General features: G+C 40.0%; 1 long non-coding RNA gene across 1 annotated transcript; it reads left to right on the forward strand.

Annotated features, from left to right (window-relative positions):
- Positions 1 to 6,864: 6,864 nt before the first annotated feature.
- Positions 6,865 to 10,012, forward strand: LOC119910673. The gene is made up of 3 exons (XR_005445675.1): positions 6,865 to 7,053; positions 7,678 to 7,761; positions 9,957 to 10,012. It is a non-coding gene; the product is annotated as an uncharacterized LOC119910673 (long non-coding RNA).
- The last annotated feature ends 14,966 nt before the right edge of the window (positions 10,013 to 24,978 follow it).

Raw genomic sequence — 24,978 nt, forward strand, 5'->3', positions numbered from 1 at the left:
CTTCGTGGAATTTTCTCTTGTTGCCATGACAAAGTTTGATTTGAAATAAAATCCTGTTTCTGGTTTTGGACGCTGACGAGAGGAAATGTGTTCTTTTTTTTTTTTTTGTTGTGTGTTTGGTGTTTTTCTGGCTCTGTGATTGGTCACCAGCACAAATGACCCCTGAGAGGCTCTGTGAATCAGAATAAGTTAAATAAAGTTTCACAACAGCAGAAGAAGAACAGATATTTGATAATTAACTGTACACGTGGAAGCACTAACACTGTTAATACTTCACAGATGATTCCTCAGCTGTGTAACAAACACGGTGGTGACGACATTTCACCACAAAATGAAATAGAAACCTGAGTGTGATTCAGATTAAGCAACATTTCTGTGTTCAGCCCCTCTGAGCTCTTTGTGTGCTTCAGTGTGTGAGCTGCAGATTAGCGTGTTGGCTACGTTCGGTATGCACAAACTGAAGAAACGTTCACACAGCAGCAGCGAGGCGCCCGGCGTGTTCACACGAGACGCAGCTAGATATAAAATCCATCACAGACTTAATCAAAGAGAAGAAGAAGCAGCTCCGAGTAGTCCTGAAACCCGGACCATCAAACAGGATCCAAACCGGTTTACTCAAACCAGAATCTGTACATGTGTTACAGAGAGAGCGCCGCTGAGTTCAACATTCTTTAAACGTCTGACTGATCCAGATGAGCTTTAGGTTTTGTTCTGTGGTCTGATCGGTAAATGTGACAGCGTTTGTCCACCGGAGGGCGCTGCAGATCGCTGTTCTTTAGTAAACATGTTTGCAGTTCCTTTCAAACGTTTGTGTAAAATAGATCAGCTGTTATATCAACATCAACTCTCATATTAAATCTGTCAGAAGTGTAGTTCTGTTTATTGTTCTGAGCTTTTTGAAAAGAAATTGATTTTCTAATTTTGGCGCCAGAGGGAAGATCATGTTCACGTGTAAAGGGTTCATCCTCTGAGGAGCAGGACGGAGGTCAGGGCGTCATATTCTGACGTTTCGTGTCGTGAGACAACGTCCGCTCACAGGTGGCGTTTACACCCGGGGCGCTGCGACGCGTCCTCAGCACGTTGTATAAGCAGAACTTGTGAAAAATGTTCTGAAAAATTGCAAAATGTGGAAATGCTTTGAGAAAGGTTTAGTTGTTCAATAAGAAAACATGTAGAAGAAAAACAAAATGTGCATCGTCCAAAAAAAGTAACTTAAGCTAAAAAATTAAAACAAGCAACTGATTCTAAAATGGCCCAAAAACGTGCGTCGATCAAGAACTTCAACAAGACTCTGGACTCTGGTTTCTCTCTCTGTGAACGTGACAAACATGTTGAGTCGCTCTTCTTTCTAAAAGTTTGCAGCAGCGAAACAAACAAGCAGGTTAACGTCTGAAGGTGGAAGCGGTTGAACTTTGTTCCACTGACGTCACGTTTCTTGTGTGGACGTGATGTTTTCGTATTGTCGGCTCTGTAGCGCCGCTCCGCTCTTTTGATGCCTTATGCAATGTTTTTTCTGACCCACCATAATTTGTCATTTTCTTCTCTGACCTCACAGCTCCCCCGTTATATTTCCTAAAATCACACGCTGAACAAAGTTTTATCATCTACGTCCACAGCCGAGTTCATCGAAATGCAGCCGGGAGAGATAAAACACTTTGACCACGAGGTCCATTTAGTAGCTGTCCCGGATCTTTGCATCGTATCGCGTGATTTCTGCAGCTGATGCAGTTTTCTTAGTTGTCACAAACAGATTTCTTGTTCAAGTTAAAAAGTTCATTCTTGAAACACTCAAAACTAGACTGGATCTGAGCTCTGAGGTCCACTTACTGGCTTTTGGGCCTCGTCTCATGATCCCGACAGATTTGCAACGAGCGAGACAAAGACAGAGAGAGAGAGAGTGGACCTTTAGTTAAAACTAATTTGTCAGTGTACTATTTCCAACCAGAGTTTAGTTAGTCTTGTTTCTGTCCTGAAGGCAGCTAACCTTTCTGAGTGGACTCATTCATCCTAAATACTGAAGGCTTTCCTGCTTCCACAGAGATTAGTGTGTGTGTGTGTGTGTGTGTGTGTGTGTGTATTTAATCTGCTGGACTCTGTTCAGCAGCAGGTTTTGGTTTCAGGATGAGGTCTGCTGTTGTGTTTCTGCTGCTGCTCTTCTGGTTGTCTCCAGCCGTCGGCCAGGGACAGCCGGAGGACGACGTCAGGGCGGCGGCTGGCGACCCGCCGGAGCTCCCCGTCCTGTGGGACGAGCTGTGGGGCTTGAAGGAGCTGGTCCTGAGCCTGAAAGCGGGGGAGGTGGAACAGCGTCAGGCCCTGCGGAGCATGGAGAGCCGGCTGAGGGACGGGGAGGTGGAGGCCCAGCAGAGGAGACGCAGCCTGGACGGGCTGGAGGAGACGGCGGTCCGGCAGAGGGAGCAGCTGAGGGCCGCGGAGGTGAAGACTGAGGTCGACAGGAAGCTGCTGATGAGGCTGAACTCGGATCTGAGGAAGAAGGTGGAGGAGCTGCAGGAGCAGAGCAAAGGTAGGAGATGGAGGGGGATGGGTTTCTGTGGTGAGAGAACCGGAGGTGAGACGTAAAGTACGTTTTCTAAAACCACCTGATGACCTCCACCTGCATCTTCATTTGAGTCATTCTGTTCTGTTGACTTCCTGCTTTTATCTGACAACTTCAGATCCACATTTTACATTCATGAGATGAACATCGAACCTCAATATCTTCTGGTTTCTGTCTAACGTGCGTCTGTAGCACCGAGAATCAAAAACAGAATCTCACTGATTCCTTCTTTGATCTGATATTTCCAGATTTAAAGGTTCAGACTGTAGTTTGTTTAAAGTTCTTGTACTGAAAGCTTTTATAAACCATATTCATACACTGATCAAAATTACAAAGGCAACACTTTTGTTTTTGTCCCCATTCATCAAGAGCTGAACTCAAAGATCTAAGACTTTCTCTATGTACACAAAAGGCCTATTTCTTTCAAGAATTGTTCATAAATCTGTCAAAATCTGTTAGTGAGAACTTCTCTGCCCAGATAATCCATCCACCTCGCAGGTGTGGCATATCAAGATGCTGATCAAATGACAAAGTTATTATTGTAGGGGATTTTAATATTCATGTGGATGTTGAGAATGACAGCTTCAGTACTGCGTTTATCTCTCTGTTAGATTCCATTGGCTTCTCTCAGAGTGTTCATGAACCGACTCACTGTTTTAACCACACCCTCGACCTTGTTTTGGTGTATGGTATTGAAATTGAACATTTAGTGGTGTTCCCACAGAATCCCTCTTTGTCCGACCACTGTTTGATAACTTTTGAGTTTGTATTGCTGAACTACACGCCATTGGGCAAAAATTTCTATACAAGATGTCTGTCTGATAGTGCTGTAGCTAAATTTAAGGATGCGATTCCATCAGCTCTAAATTCCTTATCTAGTCACAAAGTAACGGAGGACTCCTATGCTAATTTCAGTCCCTCCCAAATCGATCATCTTGTTGATAGTGCTGCAGGCTCGCTGCGAATGACACTCGACTCTGTAGCCCCTCTAAAAGAGAAAATAATAAAACAAAGACGGTTAGCTCCATGGTATAATACTGAAACTCGCAAATTAAAGCAAATATCGCGGAAACTTGAGAGGAATTGGCGTTCCACCAAAGTGGAAAATTCTCGTTTAATTTGGCAAGATAGTCTTAAAACTTATAGGAAGGCCCTCCGTAATGCCAGAGCAGCGTACTACTCGTCATTAATAGAGGAAAATAGGAACAACGCCAGGTTTCTTTTCAGCACTGTAGCCAGGCTGACAGAGAGTCACAGCTCTATTGAGCCAAGTATTCCCATAGCTCTCAGTAGTTACGACTTCATGAGCTTCTTTAATGATAAAATTCTAGCTATTAGAGACAAAATTCACCAAGACCTGCCCTCAACTGGCACCAACTTATCTCTAAACTCAGGAACCTTAGAAACAGCTGTAGAACCAGATATATGTTTAGACTGTTTTGCTTCCCTCAATCTTTACCTACTAACTTCAATAATTTCTTCATCTAAACCATCAACCTGCCTCTTAGACCCCATCCCGACTAGGTTGCTTAAAGATGTTTTACCCTTAGTCAGCACCTCTATACTAGATATGATCAATCTATCTTTATCAACAGGCTATGTACCACAGTACTTTAAAGTAGCTGTAATTAAACCTCTTCTGAAAAAGCCCAAACTTGATCCGGATGTTTTAGCCAACTATAGACCTATATCTAACCTTCCATTTCTCTCTAAGGTTCTGGAGAAAGCAGTTGCTAAACAGCTGTGTGACTTTCTACAGAGCAATAGTTTATTTGAGGATTTTCAGTCAGGATTTAGAGCTCATCATAGCACAGAGACAGCACTGGTGAAAATTACTAACGACCTCCTTATTGCATCAGACAAAGGACTTGTCTCTGTACTGGTTTTATTAGATCTTAGTGCTGCATTTGATACCATTGACCATCAGATCCTATTGCAGAGACTGGAATATTTCATTGGCATTAAAGGAACCGCTCTAAGCTGGTTTAAGTCCTATTTATCAGATCGATTTCAGTTTGTACATGTTAACGATGAGTCCTCCATGCACGCCAAAGTTACTCATGGAGTTCCTCAAGGATCTGTCCTCGGACCAATCCTCTTCACTTTATATATGCTTCCTTTAGGCAATATTATCAGGAAACATTCCATAAGCTTTCATTGTTATGCAGATGATACTCAGTTATATCTATCGATCAAGCCAGATGAATCTCATCAGTTAGCTAAACTTCAAATGTGCCTTCAGGATGATAAACCTGGATGACCTGTAATTTTCTCATGTTAAACTCAGATAAAACTGAAGTTATTGCTCTGGGGCCTAAGCACCTCCGTGACGCATTATCTAAAGATATAGTTTCCCTGGATGGCATCACCTTGGCCTCCAGCACCACTGTGAGGAATCTTGGAGTTATCTTTGATCAGGACATGTCGTTTTAGTCTCACATTAAGCAAATTTCAAGGGCCGCCTTTTTTCACCTACGTAATATTGCGAAAATCAGGAACATCCTGTCTAAAAATGATGCAGAAAAACTAGTCCATGCATTTGTTACTTCTAGGCTGGATTACTGCAATTCCTTATTATCAGGCTGCTCGAAAAAGTCCGTTAAGACTCTTCAGCTGATCCAGAATGCTGCAGCACGTGTTCTGACAGGAACCAGGAAAAGAGATCACATTTCTCCTGTTTTAGCTTCTTTGCATTGGCTTCCAGTAAAATCCAGAATAGAATTTAAAATCATTCTTCTTACCTACAAAGCTCTTAATGGTCAGGCACCATCTTATCTTAAAGAGCTCATAGTACTATTACTACCCCACCAGAGCACTGCGCTCCCAGAATGCAGGGTTACTTGTGGTTCCTAGAGTCTCCAAAAGTAGACTAGGAGCCAGAGCGTTCAGCTATCAAGCTCCTCTCCTGTGGAACCAGGTTCCAGTTTGGGTTCAGGAGGCAGACACCATCTCCACATTTAAGAGTAGGCTTAAGACTTTCCTCTTTGATAAAGCTTATAGTTAGGGCTGGCTCAGGTGAGTCCTGAACCATCCCTTAGTTATGCTGCTATAGGCCTAGACTGCCGGGGGATTTCCCATGATGCACTGAGCTCCTCTCTCCTCTACTTTCTCTCCCTCTGTATGCAACCTCATCCCATTATTGCATGTTACTAACACAACTTCTCCCCTTTCTGGTAGTCTTGTGCTTTCTCGTCCCTCTCCTCTCTCCTCCTGTCACTTCCTGCAGGTGTTTCTGGCTCTGGAGCTGTGGAGTCTGGATCTGTGGTTGCGGGTCACCTGCTGCCCCCGTGTTCCTGCTCGACACCCTCTGCTGCAACGACTATTGTTACTAGTCCTATTATTATTATTGTTATTATAATCATTAACATTACGACTGTTATCATTAACACTACTATAAATATCTGTACCATTTTTCATTTAGTTTATAGCAACATCACCTTCACTGTCTGTACCTCTGTGTGTGTATTGTGTAGGCTGCCTCCCTCCCCTCTCTCTCTCTCGCTCTCTCTCTCTCTCTCTCTCTCTCTCTCACCCCAACCGGTGGAGGCAGATGGCCGCCCACCCTGAGTCATGGTTCTGCTCGAGGTTTCTGCCTCTTAAAGGAAGTTTTTCCTTGCCTCTGTCTCCTAGTGCTGCTCTTGGTGGGAACTGTTGGGCTTCTGTAAATATCATCACAGAGTTCGGTCTAGACCTGCTCTTTTATGAAAAGCGCTGTGAGATAACTGTTGTTGTGATTTGGCGCTATATAAATAAAATTGAATTGAATTGATCAGACAGCATGGGGATTGCACAGGTAGGCCTTAGGCGGGCCACAATAAAAGGCCACTCCAAAACACAGACAGTTGGTTAGATCACTGACACAGATTTGGTAAAAACCACAAACCAAGTCTGAACTCTTGGAATGTGAATTAGTCATTTCCATCAACTGGTGAGACCTTTTCTAATGTGATGCTTTAAAGCAGATTAAACACGACTACTAACAAAGCGGATCTCATCAGTCCGCTCTGTCAGAGTACTAGTTTTAAAATATTAGTTGGTTTATAAAGCACTGAACGGTTTAGGGCTAAAATACATTTCTGATCTTCTGCTTCGTTCCGAACCATCCAGACCTCTCAGGTGGTCTGGGACCAGGTCTGCTTTCTGTCCCGGGAGTCAAAACTAAACCTGGAGAAGCAGCGTTCAGTTTTTATGGAACAAAGTCCCAGAAACCACCAGAAACTGAGACTTTTCTTTGTGCCTTTTATTGAATCTAATGTGAGACTTTTATCTCACACTGCTCTGTGACTCTCCTGCTTTATCCTGTTTTTATTTTCTCTGTAACATTTTTTTAATTGTATTTAAATGTCCTTCATCCTGAGGGGGACATGAAGGTCTGGATGTCTGGTGCGTTTCTGTTCTTTCAGCTCGAGCGGTCGAATTTTCGGCTGAAGTGTCGACGCTTCGGTTCAGACTGAACGCCAGCGAGAGCTCAGTGGACGACCTGAAGAAGAAGAGCTCAGGTGAGCCACGAAAGACAAAATGTCAGAGGCTTCAGCTGGTTCACGTGAATTTCCCCTCGTGGATAATAATTAAGTTCACCTGTTCTCACCTGTGATCACGCTTCCCTTCTCTCATTCAGAGTTCTGTTCAGTCAGATGTGGTGTGTTTCTCTGGTCGCTGTTGTAACCCTGTGCCCATAGGTGTCATTTACACTGGGGACTCTGGGAACACTGGGGGACGCTGTGGACGCTGTGGACATGTCCCCATCACTTTTTGAAAGCATAATTTGTTAAAAAATAGCAACAAGAAATTTTAACTACCAAATGAAAATGCTTTGAGAAAGGTTTATTTGCACAATAAGAAAACATGCAATTTAAACATAGAAGAAATAAATGTGTGTTGTCCAAACGCAGCACCTTAAGCTAAAAACACAAGCTGCTGATTACTGCATTATATTCTGTTATATTTTTATTCTTTGAACTGTCACTTTTCCCTCTGCAGAAATGTCTCCAGAATGCAGGAAATGAACTGTTTAACGCTCCTCTGGTTCTCGTGTCCACAATATTGTGCATCGTCACGTCCCCGGAGGTAAAGGTGCCCTCGTGTCCCCGCCGCTTTTTAACCCTGCGCTGGTGTCTCCACAGCTCTGGCGGCGGAGCTGCCGTTCCTGCAGACGAGACTGAGGGCGAGTGAGAGCACAGTGGAGCAGCTGAGGAGGAAGAGCGCAGGTCATCATCATCATCACATTTAACAGCCACTCTCTGTCTGTCTGGTCACATGATAGTGAGAGTAAGCAGCGCCTCCTGCGGCCTGTGGTGTTTTGTTTTCTGTCATATCTGTAACGTTACAGTGTCGGGTGATCACGTTAAACGTGGACAAAGCTTCAGATAATGAGGTAACTGTATTTAAATGAAAACCCTGTGAGCCAAAACCTCAGATTTCCCACGGTTCATGAACGCTTCAGTTTTCTCTACATCGGGGGTATTCAGTTAGAATTCAGAGGTCCAGTTAGAGAAAATTCTCCGAAGCAAAGGTCTGAAACATCATAACGACTAACTTGTTATCATTCAGTGCCATAACGTATAGTTTATAGTATCAACATGTTTTTAGTCAACAACTGACAATGTTTCAACAATATTCTGTTTTCACATCAAACTGGAGGGATAATAAATAATAACTACTCTAATAATAAACTCTAAACTTCGAAATTTAAGTAAACTAAAATAAAGTGGTTAATTTCAGTAAAAATGAAATAAAAAGTGTAGCTTGAAGTGATGAAGTTCAGTCTTAACACTCAACACATCTTAGCAAATGAACAGCTGTAACGCCTCCTCTTCTCTTTCATTCCCTCTTACAGAGCTACCACTTTCCTACTTTCTCTCGTTTGGTGAGAAACGTGAGCTCTAGTTTGTCCTGCCAGCTGGACTGGAGCTCTGAGAGATTCTGGTTCTGAACTGGTGTGGGAGGAATGTAGGTGTGGTGTCCGAACAATAATGCTGCGATGATGTGTTGAGAAGAAATCCCCTTGACACTGTTCTTGATCATAAAAGTTTATTACATCAAGAAGTTCAGCATCAATTACGTAACCACTGACGTCTGCTCTCCCCTTAAAGGTCACTAATCCTCTATCCAGCTGCTAGAGTGTTATTTTAAACTGTAATGGTCAAATGCACATATGTTATACACCACATAGGCTACATGTAGAATCTGTACAATCTTGATTAAAAAAGCCATGTGAAATCTCTTTTTTCTTTCGCCTCCTCTCTCCGTGCACGTTTCCAAAACTTCACTACACAGTCTCCGGTGTATCTCACTCGCGTGCTCGAATCGCAGTGCTCGGAATGCACAGATTTGATTGGCTGAGCAGCGTCACACGAGACGATTGGAGCACATGCGATTGGTCTGTGAGTTTCCTGGCCCGCTAAACCAGGACAGCAAATGCTAGAAAAGCTGCGCGGGTTAAAAAAAGAAACTCTCCGCCGCCTCCGGGGCTGTAGGTCGGGAGTCCGGATCAGGACCGCAGTCCGCCTATTAGTGACCTCTGCGCTACATCGTACAGATATATATGGTCAGTGTAGCCTCATCTGCCTGGAAACCGCTCAGCGCAGTCTGTTGAAGATGAAGTTAGTCAAAATTTGGTTTTCCCAAAGAAGAAAGCGCCAAACAAGACTATTTACGGTCCCTTTTCTTTTTTACAAGACAAAGTTTTGTGGATGAAAATGATTTGCGAGTCGAAGTTTTACGAGTGCAAAACTTTGTGACTTGCAAAAAACTTGCGAGTGAAAAAGTCCATCGTTCTTTTGTCATTACATCTTTGATCGTTTATCTTATCCATTTATTTTTTGTTCGTTCATGTAGAGTACTCAGCGTTTGTGAATGAGTAAATGAATGAATGCATGTTTATATTAAACAACTCCGACTCTTAATCACTGTTGTTGTTGACGTTTTTAGAAACTGACAGAATCCAGGAGAAGTTTGGTTTAGTCTGTTTTATTTTATTATTACATAAATATTAAATGATAATTTATATTTGATTGATTTCCCTTTTTTGAGCCAACAACAGCCGGGTAAAAGACGCTTCAGGGTCTTGGCCAATCAGAAGACAGTGGGTTTTTAAGGCGGGGGTCCCCTTCAACAGACAGGAGCATCTACAGCTTGTTTCAGACAGAGGCTGAAATGAGGGCCTGCATGAAGTATAGGAGAAAGGATTAATTTTTTTGACTTTGAATAATGCAAAAATTACAATCCAGCGGTCACAGACCTACAGAACAGGAGTGCAGTCTGAAAGGTTTCCTCTGACACGTAGTAACGGCGTTTCCATGAAGAACAAGATTTAAAGATGCGTTCCTGCAGCAGAGTTCTGTCTGGTTTAAAGTTTGAGGAGGTCGTGCAGATGTTAACATCTGGTCCTGATGTGTTTCAGTCCTGGCGGTCAGACTGTGTCACGCTGAGCGCCTGATGGAGGAGCTGATGAAGCAGACCTCAGGTCAGATTCAGGATAAATAACAGGAGTTATCAATAAACACAGAACAGCTTAATCAAACGTTTGAATGTTCAACACACCTTTAACCCTTTATTTCCCAGAATTCCCGGCCTCCAACAGATCATCCGAGTCTGAGCTGGAGAGTCGCCTGAACGCCCGTCTGGAGGACCTGAACACAAGCACACTGGGTGACTGAACTGATCGATCAGAAATCAGCGGTCCTCAGTCTTCCCTGTGTGGGAGGAATGTTTCTGATTCTGAACTCGATGCTGCCGATATAATCCCTCGCCCTCGTGGTATTTTTAAGGGAGTAGCATGTAGCTGCAGTACCGAAGGCTGCAGTTTCAGGACTGGAACTGCATTTCTAGGACCCGTGTTTACTTTGATACCAGCTAGCTATGTTACTCTTTACAGCCCCCTGAAGCCAGTTACTGTCACCACAACCTCCACCGAGTGTGTGCCTAAACTTAAGTTATTGATTATATGCATGTCGGCCGGTTAACCCTACAGCTGCTAGCACACAGGAGTAACCTCCTTCGTGTTGCTGTGCATTAGCACCACCACTTCACTAGATGGCGCTGTCTCAAAAGAACTACGATCCCACAGCTGCGGTTCCAGGATTGCAGGGGTCCTGAAACTGCAGCCTCCGGTACTGCAGCTACATAATATTGTTTTAAAGTGTTCCTCAGGTCTGATGTCATGTCTCAGAGTAAAGTCTGTAGCGCCCCCTGCGGCCGTAATGTTCATCACACAACAGAACCCAAACCAGCAGATCTAGAGCTGCAACGATTAGTCGATTGTTATTAATCGTCAACTGTTTTGGTAAAAAAATGATAATTTTTGATATTTTCAAAACGAAAATACAGAATATTTGTTGGTTGCAGCTGATTTAGTGGTTTTCTTTGTCAGACATGAAAAAAGCAAGATGAAACTTTTTCCCTGTTTTCTGTCCTTCAGCTCTGCAGAGTCGGCTGAAGTCACTGGAGGATCATCTGAACACACCAGCTGAGGGAGACCTGCTGAACGCAGACCTGCTCAGCGTCTTACAAGGTTCATCGTTCGGCTACAGACTACTATGATGGTGTTTTTGTGTCTTTTCGATGCAAGTAAAAAATTCAGCCGCACTGCAATCAAAAATCAAGTTTATAAAAAAACAAGCAAAATGTTTGGACTGCAAATCTGTCCTCGCAGTTCACATGTTTTTGCTAGTGAAAAAGTATAACAAGGTTTTTTACAAGTCAAAGTCTTGCGAGTGAAAATGTTTAGCAATTTTTTTCCATCCATTAAAACAACCAAAATCCTTTCATAGACGACCCGCTATATGTTTCTCGTTAGCGCATTCATTCACAGATTCACGTCCATCACTTCTTTTAATTGTCATTACATCTTTGACTTTCAACCTTTTAATCTTATCCATTTATTTTTTGTTTGTTCATGTAGAGTACTCAGCGTTTATATTAAACGACTCCGACTCTTAATCACTGTTGTTGTTCACGTTTATAGAAACTGACAGAATCCAGTTGAAGTTTGGTTCAGTCATCTGTTTTATTTTATTATTACATAAATATTAAGTCCATTACCTCAGTCTGAAGGATTTATTAATTAACTACAATAACATGGTTAAGGATGCGAGAACACACTATTTTTCTGAACTCATTACTACACATAAACACAATCCCAGGTTTCTGTTTAAGACTGTGGATCAGCTGGTAAACCCAACCCCTCCTTGTGCCTCAGCTGGAAGTAATGATGACTGTGAATTGTTTTTATCTTATTTTACCAATAAGGTGGTGTCAATCAGAGCCTCTATTACCCCCGCGGCCTCTTACTCAGAGGTTCCTCACCAGCAACAACAGAGTTTTAACCAGTTTTATCCCATCGACTTGTCTGAGCTTTTAAAAACAGTATCACAAATGAGAGTGTCCTCCAGCCCACTTGATGTAATACCTACAAAGTTTTTACTGAAAGTAATAGATTCTGTTGGGCCCTAATTGATCTCTGTTTTCAACAGCTCCCTATCTACTGGTTGTGTCCCTGATTATTTTAAAACGGCTTGCGTGAACCCACTTTTAAAGAAACCTGGTTTAGATCCCTCCCTCCCACATAATTTTAGACCAATTTCAAAATTGCCTTTTATTGCAAAGATTCTAGAAAGAATTGTGTCCAAACAGCTGCTCACTGTGCTGGAAAATAACAAATTATTTGAAAAGTTTCAGTCTGGTTTTAGGAAGTACCACAGCACTGAGACTGCCCTGCTTAAAGTCACCAATGACCTTTTAATGTCTGCTGATGAAGGTATGTGCTCAGTCCTTGTACTCCTGGACCTTAGCGCTGCTTTTGACACCATTGATCACAACATCATGTTAGACAGACTGAGGCACTGGGTGGGGATCTCTGGTACTGCTCTAGAATGGTTTTCATCCTACCTGTCAAATAGGAAGTTTTGCGTGTCTGTAAACAACTATGTCTCTTCATTCTGTCCAGTTAAATATGGTGTGCCTCAGGGGTCGGTCTTAGGACCCATTTTGTTTTCCTTGTATCTGCTTCCCCTTGGACATATTATCCATAAACATGGCATTTCTTTTCATATTTATGCTGATGACACACAAATATACTTGCCCGTCAGATCTACAGACCCTGGAATGCTGAGTTCACTTAACAACTGCCTTTGAGAAGTTAAAAAATGGATGTCAAATAATTTCCTCCAGCTGAACTCAGACAAAACAAAAATCCTGGTCATCGGGTCCCAGCAGATGGCAAATCAAATACTGCCATCTGCTGGTTCCCTAGTAAATCACATTAAGCCTGTGGCAAAGAACCTTGGTGTTTGGTTTGATAGTAATTTAAATTTCGAGCAGCACACCACAAAGCTTGTTCAATCATGTTTTTATCAACTTAGAAATATAGCAAAAATTTGATCTATGTTAACTTTTAAGGACACCGAGACCATTTTACACGCCTTCATCTCATCACGCCTGGATTATTGCAACAGCCTTTTCACCTGTTTAACCCAAAAATCTATTGATCGACTCCAGACTGTCCAGAACTCAGCTGCCAGGCTTTTAACCAGAACAAAGAAATATGACCACATTACTCCTATTTTAGCTTCATTACACTGGCTCCCAGTATGTTTTAGAATTGACTTTAAAATTCTATTGATCACTTTTAAAGCTCTTCATGGCCTCTCGCCTTGTTATATTTCTGACCTTTTAGTCCCATACGCACCAGCACGTACCTTGAGATCCTCGGGCAGAGGTCTGTTGTCTGTTCCAGAGTCTCGACTGAAAACTAAAGGGGACAGAGCGTTTGCTGTCAGGGCCCCGAGGCTCTGGAACAGCCTGCCCGAGGAAATCAGGTCGGCTGAGTCAGTGAACTCTTTTAATTCCCTTCTTAAAACATACTTTTATAGGAGAGCTTTTCCCGATCTTATTTGACTTTATTTTATTATATTTTACTAATTTTATATTTATCTTAAAAATGTATTTTAGTCTTTTCAGTGTTTTCATGCTTTTATCTTGTATTGTTTTTGTATTATTGTCTCTTGGGTATTATTGTCTTTACACTTGTTAAAGCACTTTGTAACTTGATTTTTGAAAAGTGCTCTACAAATAAAGATTATTATTATTATTATTATTATTAAGTGTTAATTTATATTTGACTGATTTCAGATCAGGTACCAGAGATCAGGCTGAACTCCAGCCAACATCACCTGGACGAGCTGAAGAGAGACTCTGCAGGTGGGTCACATGACACACGGTCACATGATCAGTCAGTAAAGCAGATTATGATTCTGTTTTTAAAATGTGAGAAATGATTTTCAGATCACACAGGTCGACTGCTCGCTGTCGAGAGACGAGTGGAGGAGCTGAAGACAGGAAGCACAGGTATAAGAAATACACGTCTATTATTATTAATACAGGACGGAAAAAGATCTGCTCCCTCACATAAACATGATGTTGAAATATCACAGCATCTGTGTTCCTATAAGAAAATGCTCGGTCCTGGTAAAGTCTGCAGCGATGCAACAAGCATTTACATTTATTCATTTAGCTGACGCTTTTATCCAAAGCGACTTACAGCTGCTATACATGTCAGAGGTCGCACGCCTCTGGAGCAACGAGGGGTTAAGTGTCTTGCTTAGGGACAACGTCTGGAGAGGAGGACAAATATGTACTTATATACTGTATTATATACGTGTGTGTGTGTGTGTGTACCAGTGGTGAATAAAGTACACAGATTCTGTACCTGAGTAAAAGTACACATACCCTGGCTAAATATTACTCCGCTACAAGTAGAAGTCTTCAATTTAAATTTCTTCCTCATTCAAAGTACAAAGTACTTGCTGTAAACATACTTTAGTATCATCAGTATGGTTCTGTTTGTCTGCGGTTGCTGACAAGCAGAATTTAAAAATACAGCAAACTTTCCTCTTTATTAAACAATAGCATTAATTAATAAAACAGGTTTCAATAATAATTCAGCTTACTCAGATATGTGTGTGTGTGTGTCAGTGGTGCACGAAGCATTCAGAACCTTTACTTGAGTAAAAGTATGTGAGTATAATCATGAAAAGGTTCTTGAGTATTCAAAGTAAAAGTACTTAATGTACTGTGACTGTTGTATATTAGAATATTATTATATAAGCAGGATTTTAACTGTTTTGTGTCAGAGTGAATCTGATAATTATTTTGTCCATTAATTGATTTAGAAAATAGTGAAAATAGTGAGAAACACCGTCCCAGTTACCCAGAGCCCAAAGTGTTTGTTCCCTCAGTCCAAACCTCAAAATGATAAATAAAATGTCAATTAAAATAATAAAAGAATAAGGAATAACAGCAAATCTTTACATGAAATGTTTTTACATGAAAAATGACTTCAACCATCAAAGTTGTTCATCCGACTGTCAGTCTAATGATCCTGTCAGCTGTACAAACTGCTGCAGTTTAATTTACAACTATAACTGAAGCTGTCAGATAAATGTAGTGAAGTAAAAATATCTCCCTCTGAGACGGAGTGGAAGGAGAAAATACTCAAGTAAAGTACCGTACTTGAGTAAATGTACTTAATTACTGTCCCGCACTGGTGTGTGTGTATATATAGTAACAATAATATATTAATAAAGCAATGTTACAAAGTGCTTTCACAAGAGCAAAGGCAATAAAACCCTTCAAACAAAATAAGATAAGCTGGAAGAAAGTTATGAAATTAAAATACACTTAAAAGAAAATTAAAATCAAGTAAAATCAGGAAAGGCTCTCCTATAAAAGTCTGTTTTAAGAAGGGACCAAAAGAGTTCACTGACTCAGCCGACCTGATTTCCTCAGGCTGGTCCAGGGCCTCGGGGCCCCGACTGTAAACCCCTTTAGTTTTCCTTCAAGACCCTGGACTAGACAACGGACCTCTGCCGTTAGCCGCCTATATGTACAGTGAGGAAAATAAGTATTTGAACACCCTGCCATTTTGCAAGTTGTCCCACTTAGAAATCATGGAGGGGTCTGAAATCGTAGGTGCATGTCCACTGTGAGAGACATAATCTAAAAAATAAAATCCAGAAATCACAATGTATGATTTTTTAACTATTTATTTGTATGATACAGCTGCAAATAAGTATTTGAACACCTGTCTATCAGCTAGAATTCTGACTCTCAAAGACCTGTTAGTCTGCCTTCAAAATGTCCACCTCCACTCCATTTATTATCCTACATTAGATGCACCTGTTTGAGGTCGTTAGCTGCATAAAGACACCTGTCCACCCCATACAATCAGTAAGAATCCAACTACTAACATGGCCAAGACCAAAGAGCTGTCCAAAGACACTAGAGACAAAATTGTACACCTCCACAAGGCTGGAAAGGGCTACGGGGAAATTGCCAAGCAGCTTGGTGAAAAAAGGTCCACTGTTGGAGCAATCATTAGAAAATGGAAGAAGCTAAACATGACTGTCAATCTCCCTCGGACTGGGGCTCCATGCAAGATCTCACCTCGTGGGGTCTCAGTGATCCTAAGAAAGGTGAGAAATCAGCCCAGAACTACACGGGAGGAGCTGGTCAATGACCTGAAAAGAGCTGGGACCACCGTTTCCAAGGTTACTGTTGGTAATACACTAAGACGTCATGGTTTGAAATCACGCATGGCACGGAAGGTTCCCCTGCTTAAACCAGCACATGTCAAGGCCCGTCTTCAGTTTGCCAATGACCATTTGGATGATCCAGAGGAGTCATGGGAGAAAGTCATGTGGTCAGATGAGACCAAAATAGAACTTTTTGGTCATAATTCCACTAACCGTGTTTGGAGGAAGAAGAATGATGAGTACCATCCCAAGAACACCATCCCTACTGTGAAGCATGGGGGTGGTAGCATCATGCTTTGGGGGTGTTTTTCTGCACATGGGACAGGGCGACTGCACTGTATTAAGGAGAGGATGACCGGGGCCATGGATTGCATCCTCAGTTAGAGCATTGAAGATGGGTCGAGGCCGGGTCTTCCAACATGACAATGACCCGAAGCACACAGCCAGGATAACCAAGGAGTGGCTCTGTAAGAAGCATATCAAGGTTCTGGCGTGGCCTAGCCAGTCTCCAGACCTAAACCCAATAGAGAATTTTTGGAGGGAGCTCAAACTCCGTGTTTCTCAGCGACAGCCCAGAAACCTGACTGATCTAGAGAAGATCTGTGTGGAGGAGTGGGCCAAAATCCCTCCTGCAGTGCAAACCTGCTGAAAAACTAAAGGAAACGTTTGACCTCTGTAATTGCAAACAAAGGCTACTGTACCAAATATTAACATTGATTTTCTCATGTGTTCAAATACTTATTTGCAGCTGTATCATACAAATAAATAGTTAAAAAATCATACATTGTGATCTCTGGATTTTATTTTTTAGATTATGTCTCTCACAGTGGACATGCACCTACGATGACCATTTCAGACCCTCCATGATTTCTAAGTGGGAGAACTTGCAAAATGGCAGGGTGTTCAAATACTTATTTTCCTCACTGTATATACAAATTAGAGGAAATTTAAATCCCACCTTGTAACCCCAAAAACTGCAGTTTAATGCAGTTTTTTTCTTTGAGCAGGTCGTTTAAAGGATGTCTCAACATTTACATGTGTTAAATATTTGAAGTATTAGCTGAAATATCAGCGTCTGTCTCTCTCAGTGGTGGTTTCAGCTCAGTCGGCAGATGTCTCAGCTCTGATCGACAGGCTTCGTGTTGCTGAACGTCGACTGGTCGAGCTGCAGACTCGGAGCACAGGTGAACAGCGTCTCACACACACTTACTGCAGAGAAGTCACGTTCACACTCTGAGAGGATAATGCTGCTGTCCGTTTGACACGCTGGTCCAAAAACACAGAACTAAACAACTACAATTTGGTGTGAATATTTTTATAATACGTTTTAAATCGAGTTCTTTTCAAGTTTAAAAAGATCCCAAAGAACTGAAGCCAAACATTACAGCAGGTTTTAGGTTTGTGATGTGTCGGCGCAGGGAACTGAGAGAAACATGAAGTATAAACAGAAACATGCACTCTGTTTTTCCACCTGCTCGTGTTCCAGATCAAACCCTCGAGCTGACGAAGCTGCAGAGGAAACTGAACACGACGGAGAGTCTGCTGGGCACAATGAACACAGGTACGTCATCCACCTGTTCATCCATCACTTCATCAGTCCAGAGGGAACGAGCTGCTGATCGCACAGCGAGGAGTCACACGATTAAACATAAAAGAACACAATCATACTAATCACTGTTTCCTGTTCAGTTCTGCAGGTCAGACTGAGTCTCAGCGAGGAACAGCTGAAGCATTTGAAGGCTGAAAACACAGGTGACTCTGAGCATTTCAAACTTACTGTAGATTTATATCAATGTATTGTAATGTATATAAATGATGTAAAGTTACAGTATAGTTAATGTGAAATTCATACAGAGTGAAAGAGAGTTTGGAGCAGAGTCAAAGTTCTTAGCTCAAAGAAACTAAAGACTGAAACTGTGGAGGATCCAACACGGTTCCCTGAGGAACTCCTTTAGAAACTTGAAGGAACCGTAACGGTTCTTGCAGAAACCTCAAACAGATATAATTGAGTTGTTAAATAGTAATTACATTATTCAGCTAACATTTTTAGAATATCTTATAGTAGACGTGTGTTTGTGCTGATTTTGTGTTTCAGTTCAGTCTGATAAACTTTCCTCGATGGAGTCCAGACTGGCAGACAGCCTCAACAGCTCAGCAGGTAGAGTTAGATTTACTTTAGTGTTTTCATAGTAGTAGTAATTACTTAATGATATTTACTGTTTCCTCTTTAGAGCTGGAGGTCAGACTGAGTGTCAGTGAGAAGCAGCTGGAAGATCTGAAGACTGAAAACGCAGGTAACTCTGAACATTTAACACTAACTGTAGATTTATATTATGTATTATTTTTAGGGCTGCAACGATTAGTCGACGTAATCAACGACGTCGACTAGAAAAATTCTTCGACGTGAAATTTCATTGTCGACGCATCGTTACATAGATGCCGTTTAAGGGAGAGATAGCAATCTTCATATTAGGAACATTTCTGGTTGTTTATTCCTAACTGCAGTGCACTACAGGAAGTGCTGGGGGCAGCATCGCTTCCACTGTCTGCCATGACTGCTTGACTACTCACAAAGAAGCTTTCATGCGAGCAGCAGAAAGTAAAGGAGAAAGAGGCGAACAGTTTTTTGTTTTTACAGGTTTTGTACACTACTTAAATCACTAAATACACTTCTGAGTGGTTTTAAGTCAAGTAATCAGCTGTGTAGAATTTGAATATTGGCAGTTTTACCAAAGTCGATAGTGAATCGAAAATGTGCTCAAACGTTTTTGGGGTTGAGAAGCTCCACAAGCGTCCGCAAGGTTAGCGGTGGCAACCGTCCGGCCAGTCCCGCCCACAGAGCGCCCTGGTCCCAGTTACTCAGACCACTGCAGCAGCAACAACAGGGGAAAGGCAGCGTTTACTATTCCTTCATTTATTTGTGGCGGCCCGCCACAATATCAACGCTGACCGCCACATACTGATTTTCATTTTTTTATTTTACCAGGCCTATTTAAAATCGTATTTGGTTGCAGATCAGAGCCGTAGCACATTCTCTCTTCTCTCTCCCTCATGAACACCGCAGCACAAATCTGTCCAACACAACGCTGGCAATGCCGGAAACCCAGCTTCGAATAAATAATGAACAGATTAGTCGACTATGAAAATAGTCATTAGTTGCAGCCCTAATTATTTTATATTAGTGCTGGGCAACGATTAAAATACATATAATATATACACAAGTGTAATAACGTGGTTTGCAAACACTTTAAACAAATAAGGAGCTTTTTCCCAGCAGTATTCCCTTTACACAGTAGCAATAAAATATTTCTTGTAAATCTCAACTTAAACATTAATGTAATCAAATCAAATATTAAACTGGTGCGTGTGTTCACTCGCACAGACTTCACTCGGTTAAAAACTTGAAATGACGTTACAAGTCACGGTGGATATTTTACAAGCACAGACCAGGTAACGTAAAGCAACATTGGACACAGGGTGCAGATGTTGGTTTCAGCTGTTTGACTTGTTTGATAGGCTGCGTCATTAACAAGCAAGCGGCTCACCTGCTGCCTTGATTACGGATCGCGGGTGGAAAAATATGGAAAAAAGATGACTAATAAATATATGGAAGAGTGGCCAAAGCCTCCCTCCACTGCTTGTTTGGGTGGGTGATTTGCAGGCTGATCAACACCCCCCCTCCCTCCTGTGACCCATCATGGTTTGACTGGATGTGTATTCAGAGCCAGTGAGCAACAGACTTTCAAACTAATAATAATAAAATAAACTGCGTTAACGTACAAAAATAATTGTCAGCGTTAATTAATTAATGCATTAACGCGATAACACGTTAACATGCCCAGCCCTATTTTATATATATATATATATATATAATGTATATTATATAACTATGAAATTCATACAGAGTAAAAGAGAGTTTGGAGCAGAGTCAAACTTCTTAGCTCAAAGAAACTAAAGAATGAAACTGTGGAGGATCCAACACGGTTCCCCAAGGAACTGCTTTAGAAACTTGAAGGAACCGTTATGGTAGAAACTGAAACAGATAATTGAGTTGTTAAATAGTAATTACATTATTCAGCTAAGTAAAATACATAATTATCATCATTGTAACATTTTTAGAATATCTTATAGTAGACGTGTGTTTGTGCTGATTTTGTGTTTCAGTTCAGTCCGATAAACTTTCCTTGATGGAGTTCAATTCAATTTTATTTATATAGCGCCAAATCACAACAACAGTTATTTCACAGCGCTTTTCATAAAAGAGCAGGTCTAGACCGTACTCTATGATGTTATTTAGAGAAGCCCAACAAAGACTGGCAGACAGCCATAACAACTCAACAGGTAGTTAGATTTATATTAACATTTGTATTAAGGTGTATCTGATATATACCTTATCAGATCTGGACTGAAGAGTTTAAACATGTGCTCAGTAAATATAATAAAACAAACTCTGATTGTTGATCAGCTCTGAAGGTCAGACTGAGTGTCGGTGAGAAGCAGCTGCAAGATCTAAAGACAGAAAACACAGGTAACATGAACATTTAAAACTTACTGTAGATTTCTATCAATGTATTATTACATATGTTTGCTGTATATTAACTACAAAATTCATATAAAGTGAGAGAGAGTTTGGAGCAGAGTCAAAGTTTTTAGGTCAAACAAAAGACTGAAACTGTGGAGGATCCAACATGGTTCCCTGAGGAACTCCTTTAGAAACATTAATAAACTGTGATGGTTCTTGTAGAAACCTCAAATATAATTTAGTTTTTAAATAATAATTACATTATTCAAGTGAGTACAACTAACATTTTCTAGAATATCTTATAGTAGACGTGTGTTTGTGCTGATTTTGTGTTTCAGTTCAGTCTGATAAACTTTCCTTGATGGAGTCCAGCCTGGCAGACAGCCTCAACAACTCAGCAGGTAGAGTTAGATTTATATTAAAAAAGATTATGCTTATGTATCTATATTAAATATATCTATATTAAAAACTCCAATCTGACTATTGATCAGCTCTGGAGGTCAGACTGAGATCCACTGAGAAACAGCTGGAGAATCACACTGCAGGTAACATCCACTCTTCAATATTACTTTTAATAAATCATTAATTAAACCATCACATTTAATGAGTTATTTCCTGTTCAGCTTTGGAAGTCAGACTGAGAGTCAGTGAGAAACAGCTGGAAGATCTGAAGACAGAAAACACAGGCAACTCTGATGGTTTATTAAGCACAGTTACATTTGATAAAGAACTTTAAAAGTTCACAGATCTCATTAAGGTTGTTACAATAATATTTGTATTTAAGTTTGATTTCAGTCCCTGACCAACAGGTGTCTTTGTCTACTTACTTTATTTCTGTACTGTGTATTAATGAACCAGATCTTTACGGTTTCCCCTTAGAGCTGGAGGTCAGACTGAGAATCAAACAGGTTCACATATGCCTGTTTGAATGATGGACTGCCTTATTGATTGGCAAACTATATATAACGCAGTTAACACTAGCTAACTTATACAGTATTTAACACTAGCTAACTGTAATTAAAACTAACTGTATATAAAGCAGTTAAAACTAACAGACTATATATAACGCAGTAAATGTGTATCTGTATATTTCTGTCTTTTGTTTTATGTTTTGAATTTTTCTTGTTTCCAGTTTTTCAGAAGCGTCTGATTGACGCTGATAGTCTGACAATGAAGTTACAGACTGAAAGTTCAGGTGATTTACTTTGAATTATGTCATGTTACAAATTTTGACATCCTGAAGAGCATGTAGCTTCAGAGAAGCAGCTGTGAAAAGTCACTGTTCATGCTGTTTAGTCATTTAGTCTAAGCTAGCTTTATTGTACTAATATGTTTTTATAATTTGATGCATATGGTTTTGTGAAATGTATTTAAATATTCCCATTTTACATAGTTAGCATTTTTTTTCAACAACTTTACCTCTTTTAGTTTTTACTCTAAACGGGTCAGATTTAGCATGCTAATGTTAGCTTTATCACCTGGATCGGTTCCACCTGGCAGTTAGTGGCTGTAAATATTGACTTATGTCTGCATAAGAATTAGTAGTTTGAGAGGTGCAACTTGTTTTAATTCAGTGATGATAAAACACTGAAGAAACTCTGACGTTAAAATGAGGGTCCTGATTCATTTTGTGTTTCAGTTCAGTCTGATAAACTTTCCTTGATGGAGTCCAGACTGGCAGACAGCCACAACAACTCAGCAGGTAGAGTTAGATTTATTTTAGTGTTTTCATAGTAGTAGTAATTACTTAATAAATCAGAAATTTACTGTTTCCTCTTTAGAGCTGGAGGTCAGACTGAGTGTCAGTGAGAAACAGCTAGAAGATCTAAAGACAGAAAACACAGGCAACTCTGAACATTTAAAACTTACTATAGATTTAAATCATTGTATTGTTATATATATTTACTGTATATTAACTGTGAAATTCGTAGAGTGAGAGAGAGTTTGGAGCAGAGTCAAAGTTTTTAGCTCAAAGAAACTAAAGACTGAAACTGTGGAGGATCCAACATGGTTCCCAGAGGAACTCCAAACATGAACTGTGATGGTTCTTGTAGAAATCTGAACATACATAATGAATGTATGTATGAAATGTTTTTAAATAGTAATTACATTATTTAACTTAGTAAAATACATATCATTGAAACATTTTTAGAATATTTAATATTACATGTGTTTGTGCTGATTTTGTGTTTCAGTTCAGTCTGATATGAACCATGATGGTTCTTGTAGAAATCTGAAACATTTAATAGAATTGTTAAATAGTAATTACATTATTTAACTTTGTAAAATGCATATTATCATTGTAACATTTTTAGAATATTTTAACATTTGTATTACCGCTTATGTATCTGTAAATAAATACAATCTGATTATTGATCAGCTCTGGAGGCCAGACTGAGATCCAGGGAGACACAGCTGGAGCAGCTAGTGAATCACACTGCAGGTAACATCCACTCTTCAATATTACTTTTTATTAATCAGTAATTAAACTATTGATTAAACATCAATCATTTTCCTGTGCAGCTCTGGAGGTCAGACTGAGATCCAGTGAGAGACAGCTGGAAGATCTGAAGACAGAAAACACAGGTAACTCTGAACATTCAACACTAACAGTAGATTTGTAATCTTGTAGAATTATATTTACTGTATATTAACTGTGAAATTCATATTAAGTGTTATAGTTTGGAGCAGAGTCAAAGTTTTTAGCTCAAAGAAAAGACTGAAACTGTGGAGGATCCAACACGGTTCCCTGAGGAACTCCTTTAGAAACTTGAAGGAACCGTAATGGTTCTTGCAGAAACCTCAAACAGATATAATTGAGTTGTTAAATAGTAATTACATTATTCAGCTAAGTAAAATACATAATTATCATCATTGTAATATTTTTAGAATATCTTATAGTAGACGTGTGTTTGTGCTGATTTTGTGTTTCAGTTCAGTCTGATAAACTTTCCTTGATGGAGTCCAGCCTGGCAGACAGCCTCAACAACTCAGCAGGTAGAGTTAGATTTTGTATTAAAAAAAAAAATTATGCTTATGTATCTATATTAAATATATCTATATTAAAAACTCAGCTCTGGAGGTCAGACTGAGATCCACTGAGAAACAGCTGGAGAATCACACTGCAGGTAACATTCACTCTTCAATATTACTTTTAATTCTTGATAAATAAGCCATTGAATTAAACATGAGTCATTTCCTGTTCAGCTCTGGAGGTTAGACTGAGTGTCAGTGAGAAACAGCTAGAAGATCTAAAGACAGAAAACACAGGCAACTCTGAACATTTAAAACTTACTATAGATTTAAATCATTGTATTGTTATATATTTACTGTATATTAACTGTGAAATTCGTAGAGTGAGAGAGAGTTTGGAGCAGAGTCAAAGTTTTTAGCTCAAAGAAACTAAAGACTGAAACTGTGGAGGATCCAACATGGTTCCCAGAGGAACTCCAAACATGAACTGTGATGGTTCTTGTAGAAATCTGAACATACATAATGAATGTATGTATGAAATGTTTTTAAATAGTAATTACATTATTTAACTTAGTAAAATACATATCATTGAAACATTTTTAGAATATTTAATATTACATGTGTTTGTGCTGATTTTGTGTTTCAGTTCAGTCTGATATGAACCATGATGGTTCTTGTAGAAATCTGAAACATTTAATAGAATTGTTAAATAGTAATTACATTATTTAACTTTGTAAAATGCATATTATCATTGTAACATTTTTAGAATATTTTAACATTTGTATTACCGCTTATGTATCTGTAAATAAATACAATCTGATTATTGATCAGCTCTGGAGGCCAGACTGAGATCCAGGGAGACACAGCTGGAGCAGCTAGTGAATCACACTGCAGGTAACATCCACTCTTCAATATTACTTTTTATTAATCAGTAATTAAACTATTGATTAAACATCAATCATTTTCCTGTGCAGCTCTGGAGGTCAGACTGAGATCCAGTGAGAGACAGCTGGAAGATCTGAAGACAGAAAACACAGGTAACTCTGAACATTCAACACTAACAGTAGATTTATAATCTTGTAGAATTATATTTACTGTATATTAACTGTGAAATTCATATTAAGTGTTATAGTTTGGAGCAGAGTCAAAGTTTTTAGCTCAAAGAAAAGACTGAAACTGTGGAGGATCCAACACGGTTCCCTGAGGAACTCCTTTAGAAACTTGAAGGAACCGTAATGGTTCTTGCAGAAACCTCAAACAGATATAATTGAGTTGTTAAATAGTAATTACATTATTCAGCTAAGTAAAATACATAATTATCATCATTGTAATATTTTTAGAATATCTTATAGTAGACGTGTGTTTGTGCTGATTTTGTGTTTCAGTTCAGTCTGATA

Source organism: Micropterus salmoides, unplaced genomic scaffold, assembly GCF_014851395.1.
Source record: "Micropterus salmoides isolate LMB-PRFRI ecotype aquatic unplaced genomic scaffold, ASM1485139v1 Ms_hic_scaffold_19, whole genome shotgun sequence".
Lineage (NCBI taxonomy): Eukaryota > Metazoa > Chordata > Actinopteri > Centrarchiformes > Centrarchidae > Micropterus > Micropterus salmoides.